Source organism: Pelobates fuscus, chromosome 5, assembly GCF_036172605.1.
Source record: "Pelobates fuscus isolate aPelFus1 chromosome 5, aPelFus1.pri, whole genome shotgun sequence".
Taxonomy (NCBI): domain Eukaryota; kingdom Metazoa; phylum Chordata; class Amphibia; order Anura; family Pelobatidae; genus Pelobates; species Pelobates fuscus.
Genome location: NC_086321.1, coordinates 260,982,178 through 261,002,582, shown reverse-complemented (window position 1 = coordinate 261,002,582; position 20,405 = coordinate 260,982,178).

Here is a 20,405-nt window from a genome sequence, read left to right as displayed (position 1 = left end):
AGGAATGGTGCCTTCATGGGAACCAGGTATAGTAAAGTGATATAATAAGAGAACAGAAACAGATATAACACTACGAACAGTATAATGGTTTTCAGTTATGTCTACAGCCTTATTGTGATAGTCTGGGGGATAACCCAGGAAGTTTTCAAATACCCATTTAGAATCTATAGAATGCCCTGGTCGGCAGTGAGGATCCCGTTCCAATCAGAAGGCTAACTGGCGACTATAGTGGATTGTAACTTAGAATTGCTGTGTGGTAACGCAAATCAGGTAAAGAATGATAATAGTCGACGTAGCGATGGATATAGTAACATCTGAGGAACCGGGATAACCCAAGTAGGTCGAGTAAGTATCTAGCTCGAGATCGGTGTTTACAACCGAGATTGGGTAAATGTCTCCAAAGTGTCTAGCCCGGTCGGGTAAGTATCTAGCCCGAAATCGGTGTTGCAGTCGAGATTGGATGAATGTCTCCCAAGTGTCTAGCCCGACGAGCGTTTCGCCTGTGTACCAGGCTCGTCATGTTAAAATAAGTTAAATCTGAATGAAAATGAAACTACACTGCTCAAAAAAATAAAGGGAACTCTTAAACAACACAATGTAACTCCAAGTCAATCACACTTCTGTGAAATCAATCTGTCCACTTAGAAAGCAACACTAAGTGACAATCAATTTCACATGCTGTTGTGCAAATGGGATAAACAATAGGTGGAAATTATAGGCAATTAGCAAGACACCCCCAATAAAGGAGTGGTTCTGCAGGTGGTGACAGACCACTTCTCAGTTCCTATGCTTCCTGGCTGATGTTTTGGTCACTTTTGAATGCTGGCGGTGCTTTCACTCTAGTGGTAGCATGAGACGGAGTCTACAACCCACACAAGTGGCTCAGGTAGTGCAGCTCATCCAGGATGGCACATCAATGCGAGCTGTGGCTAGAAGGTTTGCTGTGTCTGTCAGCGTAGTGCCCAGAGCATGGAGGTGCTACCAGGAGACAGGCCAGTACATCAGGAGACGTGGAGGAGGCCTTAGGAGGGCAACAACCCAGCAGCAGGACCGCTACCTCCGCCTTTGTGCAAGGAGGAAAAGGAGGAGCACTGCCAGAGCCCTGCAAAATGACCTCCAGCAGGCCACAAATGTGCATGTGTCTGCTCAAACGGTCAGAAACAGACTCCATGAGGGTGGTAAGAGGGCCCGACGTCCACAGGAGGGGGTTGTGTTTACAGCCTAGCACCGTGCAGGACATTTGGCATTTGCCAGAGAACACCAAGATTGGCAAATTCGCCACTGGCGCCCTGTGCTCTTCACAAATGAAAGCAGGTTCACACTGATCACTAGTGACATACGTGACAGAGTCTGGAGACGCCGTGGAGAACGTTCTGCTGCATATGTCTCGCTCCATCCACCAACGTCACGTTGCACCACAGACTGTCCAGGAGTTGGCAGATGCTTTAGTCCAGGTCTGGGAGGAGATCCCTCAGGAGACCATCCGCCACCTCATCAGGAGCATGCACAGGCATTGTAGTGAGGTCATACAGGCAAGTGGAGGCCACACACAATACTGAGCCTCATTTTAATTGTTTTAAGGACATTACATCAAAGTTGGATCAGCCTGTAGTGTGTTTTTCCACTTTAATTTTGAGTGTGACTCCAAATCCAGACCTCCATGGTTTAAAAAAATTTGATTTACATTTTTAACTTTTGTGTGATTTTGTTGTCAGCACATTCAACTATGTAAAGAACAAAGTATTTCAGAAGAATATTTAATTCATTCAGATCTAGGATGTGTTATTTTTGTGTTCCCTTTATTTTTTTGAGCAGTGTATTTTGTTTTCATCCAGGCTGTGTCAGTCACAGCCAGGGGAGGTTTGACTTGGGCTGCATACGCAGAAACAAAAGTGAGTTAACTCTTAAATGGCAGTGAATTGAGCAGTGAAACTTCAAAGGCATAATCAATACAGAAAAACTGCTTCATTAAGCTAAAGTAGTTTCCGTCACTATAGTTTCTCTTTAATGGTTGCTTCTGTAGTTAAATTTGGGAAGTTTTTCTGACTGTTTTGAATAATTTGGTCGTTTATTAAATTGAGTCCTTAGGGTTATGTACTAAAGTTAATTTCAAATTACGGCCTCATTTAATAAGCTTTCCAAATGTTAGAGAAACGTTTCAAATGATTAAGTTACAGAAGTAGCCATTAACATCTCTGGGAATCTAACACTACTGAATCATTTGGAAAGCTTATTAAATTGAGGCCTTAATGACAGAGTACCAGAACTGAAATGGTAGCTGACTTGGCGAATTTTTCCTGTCTAGCTATTTTGATCTTTCATTTGAATGCACATTTTAGTGAATAAATCACCACAATTAACATTTTTAGACAAAAGTAGTTAGTTTGGACATATACCCTTGCCCTACAATCTACCCTTATCCATTTTTTCCTTAATCCATTATTCCCAATTCTAAAACCCATAACCCTGCTTGTCCTAATCCAAATTCTCAAATCTAAAACTTGACAACCCTGCTGTTTAAAATTGTTCGTCTTTTTTTGCTTTTGTTATCAAAATCCAACCCTTTCTTTAACACTTTGTCACGTCATGTTCTCAAACAGAAGAACAGTATGTAATGATAGCTATTCACTTTCTTAAAACATTATACAATGGATATTTTTATATTTATAAGGAAATGCTTAATAATGAACAAATGTATTAGTTGAAGCCCTTCCTGTAAAATAGTATTATCTAGCTGCTGCAGCTCTAGGAAAAGAGGAACTAGCAGAGGCTATAAATGCAGTACAGTCAGCAGACATTACACACAGGGATGGAGAGAGATTGATAATGTACCGAGACAGGGACATGTCAACTAGACTCAGTACATCACTCTGACATCTTAAACAATAGGCATGTAACTTTTCTTCTTCTTCTTTGTCGCCCAAAAAATACATAAAAAAATATTACTTAAAGGAACACTTCAAACACCATAGCTGATATAGCCAGCTGCAGTGGTTATATGATGGGCTGTAGTGGTGTTAGTACTTTTTTGTTGTTGCTTTTTTTCTACGTATTTGGGTTTATGTATACTGCAGCCATTGCTGCCCTGGAGTAGTGGATGTATGAGTTCAAGGCTAAGTTTTGTGTGTGGTTTTAGTGCTTGGAGTTTTTCTTTAGTTTAGTGGAGTATAGCTGAATAAATATTATTTAAATACTCAGACTTTAGTGTAACTTCTGGACAGACTATACCTTTGCTCGTCATCTTCTATGAGGTACTCAAGACCCATGTGACAAAACCCTGTATTTCCTTGTCCCAGTTATTTTCCCTGCATTCAGTAGATTGATCTACCGAACACCGAACATCCCCCTGGTTAATTTAACTTCAAAGAAAACCACAAAGGAAAGTGCTCTCTCTGTGTGGCAGCCGTACATATAACCGAATAACATGTGCGCTGGTGGCCATCTTGTCTCCTGAAAGCAGGCAGTGGTACTTGGTTGGCAAGTTGCTGGAACTCTAAGTCGGACACTCAACCCAGCGAACACTGGTAATTTTGTACGAATGCCTGCTTCATTTCACGACAAGTCAGGAGAGCGCTATTCGGGAGGATTGTTTGCACGAACCAGGTGTACAATCGCTACCTATGAGCCAGGGGAACCATTTGACTTTTTGTTCGTTTTGGAACTGTCACGATTACCAGGAGAACACGCAGACAGATCATAGACACACAGATATTGCAATACCGGTCCTTAGAATGGCCGGGCTATGCAAAAGAGATAGAGTAGTCAGAGTACAAGCCGAGGTCAAGGATAACAGAAAACAGAGTAAACGAGAAACGAGCCGAAGTCAGTAACCAGAGAATGAACCACAATACAAATGTTCTATTGGACTAGGAAAGACCACAACAGGGCACTGAAGCAAGGGGGAGGTGAACTTATATACACACAGGGTGTGTCTGATTGGCTAATTTCCAATTAGTGTTAATTACAACACGTGGGAGGTGTCTTTTCCCTCTCGTGATCAGTGAGGTCATCACTGTGTGCTGGGTCACATGATGGGGTCTGACACAAATATAAGATAGCTGCCTTGGAGCGTTCAGCGTCAGAAACACTGTCAGGTTGAGGAGTGGCAACAGGGACAACCGCAAGCTGTGGACAGGAACCGAAAGTCGCCACTTGCAGTGATGGGGTAAGTAAGGACGCCGCAAGCGGCACAAGGGCAGGGAACCTGACAGGGACTCCCGAAGGTGACCAACCGCTACCACTTTTTCCAGCCTGCTATCAGGTAGATACATTGTTCCCAATTGTGCCTAGACCACAAAGGTGCATTTGGAATGCAGTCATTCCCCCTTCGGTAGTTGCTCAGGAGGGATTTTTTTACTGCAGACCCACACGCATACCAATAACCATTTTAGAATAGATTTAACACTCGCAACCCCATCCCAAATAATAAGGACAAAACATTAAATAGCAGGATACATCAACAACCATAGCTTTACAATGTTCTAATCCAGCAATGTACCAAGCCATGTATCTATTGCAGGATCAATTCCCAAATTAAAAATATGTACTATGATCAAGTTAAGATAAAGCTCTATAATAAAATTTTAAATGCTCTATGCTCTAACACATTAGTTCCAGACAGGACAAAAAACAGCCTCAGACTAAACTAAACTTAAACTTTAAAACCAAATCATGTTTTATACAGTGAATTAAATCAATGGTCTCCATGTGACCTAAATAATTTCCATCTACGTGGATAATAAAGATCAGAATGCTCCCAATGCAAACCCTTTGTCCTCTTCAGTGACTCTTCACCAACTTAGTCAGAAGGCCAAGGTTCCTTCCAAAGAAGGAATGAAAATTCAAACATAATTGGGTTGAGCACTTGCGAAAAATAAGAATTCACATCACACATGGATGGACATACAGGTTAAACAAATTAGAATCCAACCTACCCAAATGCTGAACTGTAGAATCAGGAAAACCCAGTAAATAAATTATAGACGACATTTTTATGATTCCACAGGGTAAAGCCCCGGGGCCTGACGGCTTTACATTGACATATTATAAGTCTTTCTCTGGCATTCTTACCCCTCATTTAACTCACGTATTCAATCATTACTGGAATACAGGTGGAATGCCAGGGGAAGCTTTGTGCGCACAGATAGTCACGTTACCCAAACCTGGTAAGACACCTATGTCTGGTAAGACAATAATGTCTGCTCAAATTTTCACCCCATTTTATTAATTAACAATGATACAAAAATCACCCAAAAATAAATTCAGCGCGGAAGCAAAGTGATAATAGTCCAAAAGCAGTTTGAACACCTCGGTAGGTGCAGCGTAGTGATGTCGCGAACATAACATTTTTAAAACCGCCATAGACTTCAATGGGCAGGCGAATTTTAAAACCCACAGGGACTCTTTCTGGCCACAATAGTGATGGAAAAGTTGTTTCAAGGGGACTAACACCTGGACTGTGGCATGCCGGAGGGGGATCCATGGCAAAACTTCCATGGAAAATTAAACAGTTGATGCAGAGTCTGGTTTTAATCCATAAAGGGCATAAATCACCTAACATTCCTAAAATGGATATGGACTGACATATGACATATTGACACCTTTCCTCAGAGACCCTGATACACACTGACACAGAGCAGAATAGGGACTGTTCCCCCTACATAGGGTCACTTGGCAGATATGGATTGACACCTGTCCTCAGGGACCCTGATACACACTGACACAGAGCAGAATAGGGACTGTTCCCCCTACATAGGGTCACTTGGCAGCTATGGATTGACACCTGTCCTCAGGGACCCTGATACACACTGACACAGAGCAGAATAGGGTCTGTTCCCCCTACATAGGTTCACTTGGCAGATATGGATTGACACCTGTCCTCAGGAACCCTGATACACACTGACACAGAGCAGAATAGGGACTGTTCCCCCTACATAGGGTCACTTGGCAGATATGGATTGACACCTGTCCTCAGGGACCCTGATACACACTGACACAGAGCAGAATAGGGTCTGTTCCCCCTACATAGGTTCACTTGGCAGATATGGATTGACACCTGTCCTCAGGGTCCCTGATACACACTGACACAGAGCAGAATAGGGACTGTTCCTCCTACATAGGGTCACTTGGCAGATATGGATTGACACCTGTCCTCTGAGACCCTGATACACACTGACACAGAGCAGAATAGGGACTGTTCCCCCTACATAGGGTCACTTGGCAGAGTATCCACTGTGAGTCTGACACACAGACGCTTGCAGACAACTAACTGCTATTCAATCTATTACAGTGAAAAAAAAGTTTTGGGGGTTTTAAATGCATGCTATTGTGCCACCAGATATGAGTGTCACGATGCACTGGCAGAGTACACACTGTTTGCCTGACACACAGACACTTACAGACAACTAACTGCTAATTAATCTATTACAGTGAAACTTTTTTTGTTTTTAAATGCAAGCTAACGTGACATCAGATATGAGTGGTGGCACTGGGCAAGTGGGCACAGTATCCACTGTGAGCCTGACACACAGACGCTTGCAGACAACTAACTGCTATTCAATCTATTACAGTGAAAAAAAGTTTTTGGGTTTTTAAATGACGCTATTGTGCCACCAGATATGAGTGGCACGATGCACTGGCAGATTACACACTGTTGGCCTGACACACAGACACTTGCAGACAACTAACTACTAATTAATCTATTACAGTGAAACATTTTTTTTTTTTTAAATGCAAGCTATTGTGACACCAGATATGAGTGGTGGCACTGGGCAAGTGTGCACAGTATCCACTGTGAGCCTGACACACAGACGCTTGCAGACAACTAACTGCTATTCAATCTATTACAGTGAAAAAAAAGTTTTGGGGTTTTTAAATGCACGCTATTGTGCCACCAGATAAGGAAAGCAATACACATAAGTGTGTTTTTTTTATAACTTTTTTATCACTATTTTAATGTCGATCCAGCAGGAATTTGGCAAGCTTTCATTCTATTAATTGAATACAGCCAAATCTCAAGCTATTTCTTCATACCTTGATATGACTTAGACATTAAAAAAGGTGGGTTTGACTTCGACTGGAGCTACTCTTATATCTCTTATCTGGACATTAACCTATGCAAGAACCTGTCTAAGATGTATTCTTATAACCTGGGTAAGGTCTGGTCTATCTTTAGGAACGATCTTGAGAGGTGGTGTAGTCTGGAAATCTCATGGTTAGTCAGGGTTAATGCGGTGAAACTGACTCTCCTTCCTAAAATTTTATATTTCCTTAGAGCCATCCCCCTTTCGATTCCCTTATCTTTTTTTCTAAAGGTACATTCTACTCTCTTGAAACTCATTTGGAATGGGAAACCATCTAGGATTAAATTATCCATACTTTAAAAGCTCAGGCTTAGCGGGGGTGTGGGTTTGCCGGACTTTATTAATTATTTTTATGCAACTAATGCAGCGATGTCGCTGAAGTTCAACCAAGAGCGTGACCGCCCTCTTTGGCTTGAGATGGAGGCTAGCAAACTCTCTCCACATTCACTAAAATATATTTTATGGCTGCTTCTGTATTAGTGCACAAGGTTGGCGGACATGTTTCTTACAAACAAAACTACAATTAAGCCTGGAATTTACTGTACCGAAAAATTAATCCGTCTGCTGTCTGGTCTAGAGCCACCCATCTATCAGTGTTAAAACTTCTTATACCTGAATTGGATGTAGACTATTGGTCCTCTCATTCGATTCATTGTATCAACTATTTATTTTTGTCCTCTTAATTTTTTTTACCATTTGAACAGCTATAAAATAAATTCCAATTCAGTGTTTTTGATGCCCCTGCACATGCAAATTTGGTTCAAATAATTAATGAACATTTGGGGATTTCCAACCAGGGTCTGAGTTCTAGAAAATTGGAACTGTCAAAATTAGAAAAGGTTTATATCTCAGATCCTGGCCAGGAACAAACCATTTCCATGTGCTATGCCTTTTTTGCTGGTGAGGTGAGTTTGAAACTACTATATATGACAAAGTGGGAGAGTAATCTGGGTGAGATATTCACAGTAGAAAAATGGCACATGTCATTACTAGCACTGAAAGGTGTTACTCACTGCATTTCACACTTGGAAACTCATTTGAAATTAATTTATCGGTGGTACCTCTCCCCATCTAAAAGACTAAACCTCTCCATATCTAATTTATGTTGGAGAGGCTGTGGACAGACAGATACTTTATATCATACTTTTTGGTCATGTCCAAAATTATCTGATTACTGACAAAAAATATAATTAATCATATCTATTACTGAGTTCCCTGTCGATTTAACACCTAGATTATGTTTGCTTAAGCGCTTCCCTGAAGATTTATCAGCACACAAAAAAATATAATAATAATAATAATAATAATATATGTTAGGCTACCTCCTTATCTCGGCTACATCAATCTTTCCAAGATATAGGAAATCTGTTACTATTCCCTCTGTTAAAGACGTTTTACTATTTCTGTTTGAAAATAAAAGATGTGAACTGGCTCTCCGGGTACCATCTGCTACCAACGTACTTCTTAGACATGACTGGTCTGAATAGGAGAAAGCTATGAGGAGTAAGTACAAGCTTGACAATGTTCCCACATGACCGATAAAATAAAAAAATAATAATAAAAAAACCCAATATATATGACTTAAAAACTTCTTATTTCTTTATACACATTTATTTGCATTTAATTGTTTTATATCATACTATGGATGTGAAATGTATTCATTTTTCCCCCCCAGTGTTTCCATTTTTGTTTCTCTGTTTTCTCAGTGTGTCTCACTTCCTCAATTCCAACTCTCTCCTTGACCCTCTTCAGTCTAGCTTCTGCCCTCTCCACTCTACTGAGACTGCTCTTCTCAAAGTTACTAATGACTAATCGCAGCTAAATCCAAAGGCCACTACTCCATATTAATTCTTCTTGACCTCTCTGCTGCCTTTGACACCGTTGATCATGCTCTCTTCCTTCTAACTCTTCAATCGCTCAGTCTCTGTGACTCTGTCTTCTCATGGTTTTCCTCTTATGTCTCCCAATGCTCATTCAGTGTCTCCTTTTCCAAGGATACCTCCTCCACTCGTCCTGTCTCGGTTGGAGTTCCCCAAGGCTCTGTCCTTGCTCCCCTTCTATTTTTGCTATATACTGCATATCTTGGCAAACTTATTGCCTCTTTTGGATTCCACTACCACCTGTACGCTGATGAAACCCAAATATATCTCTCCTCCCTGGACCTCTCCCCTGCCATCCTGCAACGTGTCACTGCTTGCCTTTCTTCCATCTCTGACTGGATGTCCTCCCGCTTTCTGAAACTCAATATCTCCAAAACTGAACTCCTTGTCTTTCCTCCTCCTAATACTGATCCTCCTCTATCACTCTCACTTCAAGTCAGTGGTATCCACATAAGTCCATCCTTGCAAGCACGCTGTCTTGGCATCATACATGACTTTGACCTCACCTTTGAGCCTCACATCCAGTTTGTTGACAAATCCTGTAGATTCCAACTTAAAAACATAGCCTGCATCTGCCCCTTTCTTACAAAAGATGCTACCAAGGAGCTTGTCCATGCTCTAGTAATTTCCTGCATGGATTATTGTAACCCTCTCCTGATTGGTCTTCCCAAAAGCCGTATCACCCCGCTAATGAATGCTGCCAACCAGACTGATTTTCCTCTCTAGTAGGTACTCTCATACCTCACCCCTCGGTCAGTCCTTACATTGGCTTACTGTATCCTATAGGAGTCAATTCAAAGTGCTAACCCATACATATAAAGCACTGAACAATTCTAGCCCCTCTTATATCTCTTCACAGATCCATAGATATGGCCCTACTCGTTCCCTCCGCTCTGCCCGTGACCACCTTCTGACCGCTGCTCGCACCCGTACGGCCAATTCGCGCTTGCAGGACTTTTCGCAAGCGGCTCCCTTCCTATGGAATAGCCTGCCTACCCCCATCAGAAACTCCCTTAGTCTTCAATCCTTTAAAAAGTGCCTTAAAACCCATCTCTTTAGGAAAGCTTATGGCCTCCCAGAGTAACATCTACCTTACACACCTGTCTCTTGCGCTCTCCTATAGAGCAGCACTTTACTCTCTCCTCCAGCTCTGCTTCACTCCCACCTTATTTGATTGATATTCCTGTCCTAATGTGTTTTATACTGTTTTACACAGTCTATATCCTATAGACTGTAAGCTCGTTTGAGCAGGGTCCTCTTCAACCTATTGTTCCTGTAAGTTTTCTTGTAATTGTCCTATTTATATTAATATACACCCCCCCTCTCATAATATTGTAAAGCACTACAGAATCTGTTGGCGCTATATCAATGGTAATAATAATAATAATGTGGTTACTAAGACTATTGATAAAGTATCTATAGCGAAGATATGTTTTCATTATGTCAACGTTCACATATAATATTGTTTATACATTACTGCTTGTTATAATGTTGACAAAAAAGTATGCTATTTCTATTATTATTATTTATTATTATTATTATTATTATTATTATTGCCATTTATATAGCGCCAACAGATTCCGTAGCGCTTTACAATATCATGAGAGGGGATTTAGAAATAAATAGGACAATTACAAATAAACTTACAGGAACAATAGGTTGAAGAGGACCCTGCTCAATTGAGCTTACATTCTATAGGAGGTGGGGTGTACAACACATTAGGACAGGAATTTGCAATCAAATAAGGTGGGCTGCCTTTTAGGAGAGGACAAGAGACAGGTATGTGAGGTAGGGGTTAGTCTTGGAGGCCATAAGCTTTCCTAAAGAGATGGGTTTTAAGGCACTTCTTAAAAGATGCAAGACTAGGGGAGAGTCTGATGGCGGTTGGCAGACTCCCGCCCGCGAGAAGTCCTGCAAGCGCGAGTTGGCCGTATGAGTGCGGACAACGGACAGAAGGTGGGCACGGGCAGAGCGGAGAGACCGAGAAGGGACATACCTATGGATCTGTGAGGAGATATAAGAGGGGCTAGAGTTGTTCAGTGCTTTATAGGTGTGAGTTAGTACCTTGAATTGACTCCTATAGCATACAGAAAGCCAATGTAAGGACTGGAAGAGGGGTGCGGTGTGAGAGAAACGACTAGAGAGGAAAATCAATCTAGCAGCAGCGTTCATTACGGACTGTAAGGGTGCAGTACGGCTATTGGGAAGACCAATCAGGAGAGGGTTACAATAATCCATGCGGGAAATTACTAGAGCATGGACAAGCTCCTTGGTAGTATCTGGTGCAAGAAAGGGGCGGATGCGGCCTATGTTTTTAAGATGGAATCTACAAGATTTGGCAACATGCTGGATGTGAGGCTCAAAGGTGAGACCAGAGTCAAATATGACGCCAAGACAGCGCGCTTGCAAGGATGGACTGATGTTGGTACCACAAACTTGAAGGGAGAGCGAAAGAGGAGGATCAGTATTAGGAGGAGGAAAGAGAAGGAGCTCAGTTTTTGAGAGATTGAGTTTCAGAAAGCGGGAGGACATCCAGTCAGAGATGGAAGAAAGGCAAGCAGTGACACGTTGCTGGATGGCAGGGGAAAGGTCCGGGGAGGAGAGATATAGCTGCGTGTCATCAGCGTACAGGTGGTAGCGGAATCCAAAAGAGGTAATAAGTTTGCCAAGAGAGGCAGTATAAAGAGAAAATAGAAGGGGACCAAGGACGGAGCCTTGGGGGACTCCAACCGAGACAGGGCAGGGGGAGGAGGTATCATTAGAAAAGGAGACACTGAATGAGCGTTGGGAGAGATAAGAGGTAAACCACGAGAGGACAGAGTCACAGAGACCAAGCGATTGAAGAGTTTGAAGAAGGAGAGCATGATCAACGGTGTCAAAGGCCGCTGAGAGGTCAAGAAGAATTAGTATGGAGTAGTGGCCTTTGGATTTAGCTGCGATTAGGTCGTTAGTAACTTTGATAAGGGCAGTCTCTGTAGAGTGGAGAGGGCGGAAGCCAGATTGAAGGGGGTCAAGGAGAGAGTTGGAATTGAGGAAATGAGACACACGGGTAAAGACAAGTCTTTCCAGAAGCTTTGAGGAAAAAGGGAGCAGGGATATGGGACGATAGTTAGAGAGGGTGGATGGGTCGAGGGATGTTTTTTTTAGTATAGATACTACAGTGGCATGTTTAAGGTCAGCAGGGATGATGCCAGAAGAGAGCGAGCAGTTGAAGATGTGTGTTAGAGAAGGCACGAGACAAGTGGAGAGAGATCTGATCAGGTGAGATGGGACAGGATCGAGCGGGCAAGTGGTGGGGCGAGAGGAGCAAAGAAGAGCAGCCACCTCTTGGTCAGTTGGTGGGGAGAATGTCTGAAGGGTAGGAAAGGCATGATCTATGTGTGGTTGAGAAACAGAAAGGCAAGGAGGGGAGAATTCTTTCCTTAGCTGTTCAATCTTGTCAGTGAAGTAACATGCAAAGTTATCAGCAGTAAGGTTAGTTTTGGGGGTGGCCATAGCAGGGCGAAGAAGAGAATTAAAGGTGTCAAAGAGACGCCTGGGGTTGCGAGAACATGAACTAATGAGAGAGGAAAAATAGGACTGTTTGGCAAGGGCAAGGGCTGCACTGTATGAACACAATATGAATCTATAATGGAGAAAGTCTGATTGGGTACGAGACTTCCTCCAGGAGCGTTCAGCACAACGGGAGCATCTTTGCAGATAGCGCGTTGATTTAGTATGCCATGGTTGTGGGCGGGTCCTCCTTGGGGTGCTTGTTTGGAGTGGTGCTGCAGTGTTCAAGGCAGATGTAAGAGTAGAGTTATATATGGAGATGGCCAGTGAAGGACAGGAGAGGGAAGGGATGGACAGCAGTTGTGAATCAATGTCAGCTGACAACTGTTGGAGATCAAGAGAATTAAGGTCCCTCCTGAGTTGAGGGGGGTTAGGCTGAGGTTGTTGGGTGAGGGGGTATGCGAGAGCACATGATAAGAGGTGGTGATCAGAGAGTGGATATGGAGTGTTGCAGATATTAGATACTGTACATGCATAAGTGAAGATTAGGTCAAGGGTATTGCCAGCTACGTGGGTGGGAGAATGTGCCCACTGCGATAGCCCGAGGGAGGAAGTAATTGAAAGTAGTTTAGTGGCTGCAGAGGACAAAGGTGGGTTTATAGGAATATTGAAGTCCCCGAGAATTAGGGATGGAATGCTAGAAGAGAGGAAATAGGGTAGCCAGGCAGCAAAGTGGTCAAGGAAGAGAAGAGGGGAACCAGGGGGACGGTAAATAACAGCAATGTTAGCAGAGAAGGGTTTGAAAAGGCGAATTGAGTGTATTTCAAATGAGAGGGAAGGGGTGGGTGGGAAGAGGTTTAAAAGTCAATAAAACAAATTGTTTTATTTAAAAACAATAAAACAAAATTAAAAAGGAAAACCCAGTAAATGAGCCTGTATTGCAGCCACATGCTAACAAAGTTAAGAGAAACCAAAGCTCAGAATAAAAAAAAGAAAAGAAAACTGAGCAAGGAGCGATTCTCCCCCATGGATAGATTACAGGTAAATGTTGAGCAATATATATTGGATAAAAGTCTGGTCTAGTAGCATTAATGTGAATAAGCGAACCATGCCATATTGATCAATTTCATAATAGACGAATATTTACTATGCATACCAAGATCCAAAAATGAGCAGAGGGGAGTGTGTGCCACAAATTCACCCACCGTCCACACACGAGGGAAACATGACAAAAATGAAAAGCTAAAACAAAAAAGTTCAATAACCAGTAGAGCATACTGCAGGTAGAACCAACAGCACTCTGTGCAGTAGCTACATGTCACAGGCCCATCTGCCTATCAGGATGCCTGCTGTTTCTTCAGCCCTTTAGGAACTGCTGATCCAAAAAGTAATTGGAAACATCTTTCCAACCAAAAGACCAAGTGATAAGGCTGAAAAACTCCATTAGACAACATCCTACCACAATTTGAGTTTAAACCTCCTTTAAAGACTACAAAATGACTCCACTGGTGCCATATTGAATTTAATATCACCTAAACCTAGGAGCAACACATTCTTGGACAAACCACTTTAAAGTACGAAAGCAAGGCTCCATAAGTGTTCTGGACAAGGAACTCCTGCCTTGGGTCAGCTGTTCAAAAACTCTTTCACTGAATCAAAGACAGGGAGTAAGCAATTATGTTCTGAGAAAATCATTATATATTAAACTCCGGACAACACAATACTACATGCTGCAGGAGTGCAAAGACAGGAGTTAAGAATGTGGAATGATTAACCTCATGAACAACACCCATATTATCTGTATGCAACACCAACATATGATTAATCAAATTTCCACCCCATCACTTGATGGCTGCAACAATGGGGATGTAACATCTGTTAAGTATTTGACAGGAGGAGTCCAAGAGGCAGGAATCAGCCAAGGCGAAGTATTAAAGGATTACCCAAAGTCGTAGTCGAGGAAAGTCAAGTGTCAGGTGAGGTGGCACAGATTAAACAGGCAGAGGGTCAGATATCATACAAATCAAACAAGGTAGGATAGGCACACTTACGTTAACACTGTAGTAAGCACAGTATAACTGAGCACTGATGTAGAGGTAGACTGAGATTATATAGAGATATATCCACCTCTCACATACTATTGGTTAAAAAGTAATTAGTCCCTTTCTTTAAGAGGAGGCCTTCATGCGGGCGCGTGCCTAGTGAAAGTGGAATTACATGTGGGTTCAGCTGGGGCTTTCCGCGGGTCACGGGAGAGCTGCGGTACCATGTCTATGCGCTGCAGGGATGCCGGCTGACTGCGCCCGCAGCCGGGCATGCTGGGGCCCTCGGCGTGCACCGAGATGTGACTGCTGAAGCCGCGGGTGAAGACACGGCGTGACGTGACAGTACCCTCCCTTTATGATGCCGCCTTTTGGAGGCATAAGGGTTCTCGACGATCTGGATGTGAAGAATTAAATATTCTAACAAGATGAGGGGCGTGTACATTTTTTGCATGTTCCCAGGATCTCTCCTCAGGACCATAGCCCTTCCAATGGATGATGTATTCCAAAGGGTTTTCTTTGACAGGTTTAATTAGTGAAACATGGAAAGACGGATGAATATGATACTGATGTGGTAGTTCCAATCGAACTACAATAGGCGAAATTACTTTGGAGATATGTATTTGGGACCTAACTTTCTAGTTGAACAAGATAATTTGAGATGTTTCGTGGATAGTCAAACAAGTTGATTCTGCGTATTTTTTGTATGTTTGTTGGCTTTCTTGTAATATCTGTTGAGCTTGTTGGAAATTCTGTGTCAATTGTTATAAGTGAGTGACCACATCTGTACTGGAGTGAGTAAAGAACTCCTGGGAAGGGTATTTGGATGGAAACCATAGTTTAACATGAAAGGGGAACTGTGGGAGGAATCATGCTGCTTGGAGTTGTAAGCAAACTCGGCTGTAGTGAGCAAATCTTTCCAGTCAGATTGTAAATGGGTGCAATAGCAGCGGAGATATGTTTCTAGGGTTTGATTTGTCCTTTCAGTTTGTCCATTGGATTGGGGATGAAAGGCAGTCGAAAGGTCTACTGAAATCTTAAAAGATTGACTAAAAACGGGAAGTAAATTGTGTTTCCCTATCCGAGAGAATAGGTGGATGGACCCCATCTAGTCAGAAGATGTTATCAAGGAAAAGAGAACCAGTTTGTTTAGCAGTAGGGAATTCTTTAGCAGGACTAAAGTGTGCCATTTTTGTCAGGCAATCAACTACAACCATAATAGTATTATACAATGAAATTAATTGCAAGTTGCAACCTTTAGCACGAGCACACGTTGTGCATGATCCAACATACTCTTTGAAGTCCTGTTGAAGAGAGGGCCACAAGAATTGTCGCTGGATGCTTTGAAGCATTTTTCTTTGTCCCCTATGGCCAGCCAAAAGAGAGCCGTGAAAGTGGTACAATACTTTTAGACATGTTTTCTCCAGTATGTAGGTTTTCCATGTGATAAAGGATAGCCTTCAGATGAAGTGGGGAGTTTATTGGGACATGCTGTATTCTGGATCTCTTGCAAGGTATGAGACATGAGACCAACAAAGTGGTGATCCTGTAGGATGGTTTCATTCTGTTTAGATTTTTGACTGTCTGTTGTATAAATTCTAGAGATAACTAGCCTTAAAATATTTTGATCCAGGATGTTAGGTGATAAGAAATCAAAAACGTGAAAAGAACAGCGCCCACGTTACTTGACGGGGATTGAGACGTTTAGCATTTCAGATGTATATCAAGTTTTTATGATCAGTATATATAGTTATCAGGAATTTAGCCCTTTCCTGTAGATGCCTCCATTCTTCGAGTGCTGTTTTAAAAGCCAGTAGTTCTTCATCACCTACATCGTAATTTGATTCTGTCTCGGTCAACTTATGAGTATAAAAAGCTATGGGGTGTAACCGTTTGGTTGAGCTGTCTGTGATAGTACTGCTCCCGTAGCCAAGTCGGATGCATCAACCTCCAAGAAGTAAGGTTTTTCTGGATCAGGTAAATGAAGGATAGGTGCAGTGGTGAATAGGACCTTTAGATCGTCCAGTTCCACTTTGTTTCTTTCTTGGTAAAATGAGTGAGAGGCTGGATTACTTTGGTACTTTGGAAAAGTTACGGATGAACTTCCGATAAAAATTTGCAAATCCCACAAATTGTTGGATTTTCTTCTTGTTTTGTGGTATGGGCCATGTAAGGATGTTGGTCACTTGTCATGGATCCATTTCCACTTTGCCTAGGTTGATGATAAAATCCAAAAATTCCACACACAGAACTTATTTTTTTATCTTTTTGTATTTGTATTCACTTTTTGTATCACACAGCTTTGTTACAATGCTGCCGCCAGGCCCGGCCCTAGGCCCTAAGGCGCCCTGTGCAAAAAATCTTCACAGCGCCCCCCCCCCATCATACCCCTTTATCCATGTACTGTGTGTGTCAATAGGTGTGTAGTGTAGTGGTAGCTGGGGGAGCAGGGGCAGTGTAGTGGTAGGTAGGGGATCAGGGGGCACAGTGGTGGTAGGTGGGGGATCAGGGGGCACAATGGTGGTAGGTGGGGGACCAGGTGGCAAAGTGGTGGTAGCTGTGGGAGCAAGGGTAGTGTATTGGTAGGTGGGGGAGCAGAGGTAAAGTAGTGGTGGGTGGGGGAACATGGGGCACAGTGGGGGAGAAGGGGTAGTGTAGTGATAGGTAGGAGAGCAGGGGCACAGTGGGTAACTGGGGGAGCAGGGGTAGTGTAGTTGTAGGTTGGAGAGCAGGGTCACAGTGGGTAACTGGGGGAGCAGAGGCACAGTGGGAAGGTGGAGGAGCAGGGGCACAGAGGGTAGCTGGGGGAGAGGGGGCACAGTGGTAGTAGCTGGGGGAGAAAAGGCACAGTGGTAGTAGCTGGAGGAGAGGGGGCACAGTGGTGGTAGCTGGGGGAGCAAGGGGCACTGATAGGCTAGGTGGGGGGCAGGGGGAACAGTTAGGCTAGGTGGGGAGGAGGGGCACTGTGTGGAGCGGGGGGAGCAGGGGCACAGTTAGGCTAGGTGGGGAAGCAGGGGGCACAGTGGGTAGCTGGCAGAGCAGGGGACACAGTGGGTAGGTAGGGAGCAGGGGCACAGATAGGCTAGGTGGGGGGCAGGGGGCACAGTTAGGCAAGGTGGGGAGCAGGGGCACTGTGGGTAGCTGGGGAGCAGGGGCACAGTTAGGCTAGGTGGGGAAGCAGGGGGCACAGTGGGTAGCTGGGGGAGCAGGGGCACAGTTAAGCTAGCTGGGGGTGAGAAGGCACAGCGGTGGTAGCTGGGAGAGTGGGGGCACAGTGGTGGTAGCTGGAGCACAGTGGTGGTAGCTGAGGAGCAAGGGGCACAGCGGGTAGGTGGGGGAGCAAGGGGCACAGTGAGTAGGTGGGCGAGTAAGGGGCACAGTGGGTAGGTGGGGCATAGTGGGTAGGTGGGGGAGCATGGGGGCACAGTTAGGCTAGGTGGGCAGCAGGGGCACAGTGGGTAGCTGGGGGAGCAGGAGCATAGTTAGGCTAGGTGGGGAAGCAGGGGGGCACAGTGGGTAGCTGGGGCGCAGTGCACAGATAAGCTTGCTGGGGGCGAGGGGGCACAGCGGTGGTAGCTGGGGTAGAGGGGGCACAGTGGTGGTAGCTGGGGAGAGAGGGCACAATGGTGGTAGCTGGGAAGCAAGGGGCACAGCGGGTAGGTGGGGAAGCAAGGGGCACAGTGGGTAGGTGGGAGAGCAAGGGGCACAGTTATGGTAGCTAGGGCACAGTGGATAGGTGGGGGAGCAATGGGCACAGTTAGGGTAGGTGGGGAAGCAGGGGGCACAGTTAGGGTAGGTGGGGAGCAGGAGGCACAGTTAGGGTAGGTGGTGGGCAGGGGGCACAGTTAGGGTAGGTGGGGAGCAGGGGGCACAGTTAGAGTAGGTGGTGGGCAGGGGGTACAGTTAGGGTAGGAGGGAGCAGGGGGCACAGTTGGAGTAGTTGGGGAGCAGGGGGCACAGTTAGGGTAGGGGGAGCAGGGGGCACAGTTAGAGTAGGTGGGGAGCAGGGGGCACAGTTAGGGTAGGGGGGAGCAGGGAGCACAGTTAGGGTAGGGGGAGCAGGGGGCACAGTTAGAGTAGGTGGGGAGCAGGGAGCACAGTTAGAGTAGGTGGGGATCAGGGGGCAAAGTTAGGGTAGGGGGGAGCAGGGGGCACAGTTAGAGTAGGTGGGGAGCAGGGGGCACAGTTAGGGTAGGTGGTGGGCAGGGGGCACAGTTAGGGTAGGTGGGGAGCAGGGGGCACAGTTAGAGTAGGTGGGGAGCAGGGGGCACAGTTAGGGTAGGGGGGAGCAGGGGGCACAGTTAGAGTAGGTGGGGACCAGGGGGCACAGTTAGGGTAGGGGGGAGCAGGGGGCACGGTTAGGGTGGATGGGGGAGCAGGGGGCAGTGTGGTGGTAGATGGGGGAACAGGAACTCCTTCCTGCTTCCCCTAACTTACCAGAGGGTTCGCCTGCCTGTAGCTCCGCCCTGCTTCCCATGTAGCTCCGCCTCCGATCACCGTTTAACCCCGCCCCCTTTCTCTCACTGAGATCCGAGTGGGGAGTCTGGGGACTATCAGTGAGGGCAGCATTAAGAGGCAGGGGGGGCGGAGCGCGGCCACGCAACACAGCGCAGCCTGTATTAGGGGAGAGCTCTGAGCTCTCCTTCACAGGCTGTCACTAGGAGACAGTGCGAGCTGTGTCAGCCACAGGGCGCCCCCTGGTCCATGGCGCCCTGTGCGGCCGCACAGCTCGCACACCCCTAAGGCCGGCCCTGGCTGCCGCCCATCCCATGTGTTCCCTATTAAGGGTTAATAAGTATATAGGGGTGTATAAAAAAAATACTTTGTCTCATTAGAGATATCTTTGCCAGAAGATGTTTAATGTATGTGCATCTTTTTTGTTAATGTGTGTACATGATGATGTGTGTCTGTGATGACTGTGATGGTGTGTGTTAGTTCATGTCTGACATCTACTAAAACAAAGCCTTAAATATGAAATCCACTTTGAATTCTTGACACTTCTCACTTTAACAAATAATCTGTATATGTATGTGAATGTGCGCATTTCTATGTATGTATGAGATATTATTAATGTGCATATGGGGTGCGCACATCACTGTACATATGCAACAAACTAAAATATGGAAATATATTATTGATATAAACTTTGTATCAGATAATCATAGTAACTTATACTAATGAGTGTATAGAGATAACCTTTACACTGTTTAAGAGGGTCTCACCAAGTCTAGAGCCGCCTCTGCAGAGAAGGCAAGCAGGAAGGAATGCCTGCCTCCCCAACACTAGACACCAGGGACCCTGGATTCCTCTTTTCCTCTGAATGCTCAAGACAGCAAGGACTGGGTGTATGTGACTGTGAGTGACAGTTGTTACTTATATTTTGTAAGTAGGTGACTGTGTTTTTGTGACTGATATACTGTCCATATGCCTGTGTGAATGTGTGTGTGTGTGTGTGTTGTATTGTGTGACTGTCTAGGTATGCATGGGGTTGTGTGTGTGTGTAAGTGTGTGATCATGTATGTTGTGATTTAGAACACAGAGGGCTAGACTTCCTTGTTTTGTGTATCACATATATCTGGAGATGTGGTCACCTCCTTAGTTTGGAGCACCATGTTTTTTTTTTTTTTTTTTTTACTTTTTGATTTTTATATCATTTAAAAGAAATGTTTTTTTTTCTGTGATTTATTCAATAATAATGTGTTCAGTTTGTGATTATGGTTATGTCCATATGTGTATGTGTCAAAAAAGGTTTTAAAAGGGGTTAAGAGATACACAAGAAGTAACAGTCGGTTAAGAGACAAGATGTTAAAAGGAAAGAGGGAATTAGGATAGACATTCAAGGACAAATGCACAAGGGGTTGAGGAGGTGTGAAGTACCACACAATTATTCTAATCTATTGGCATGGTAA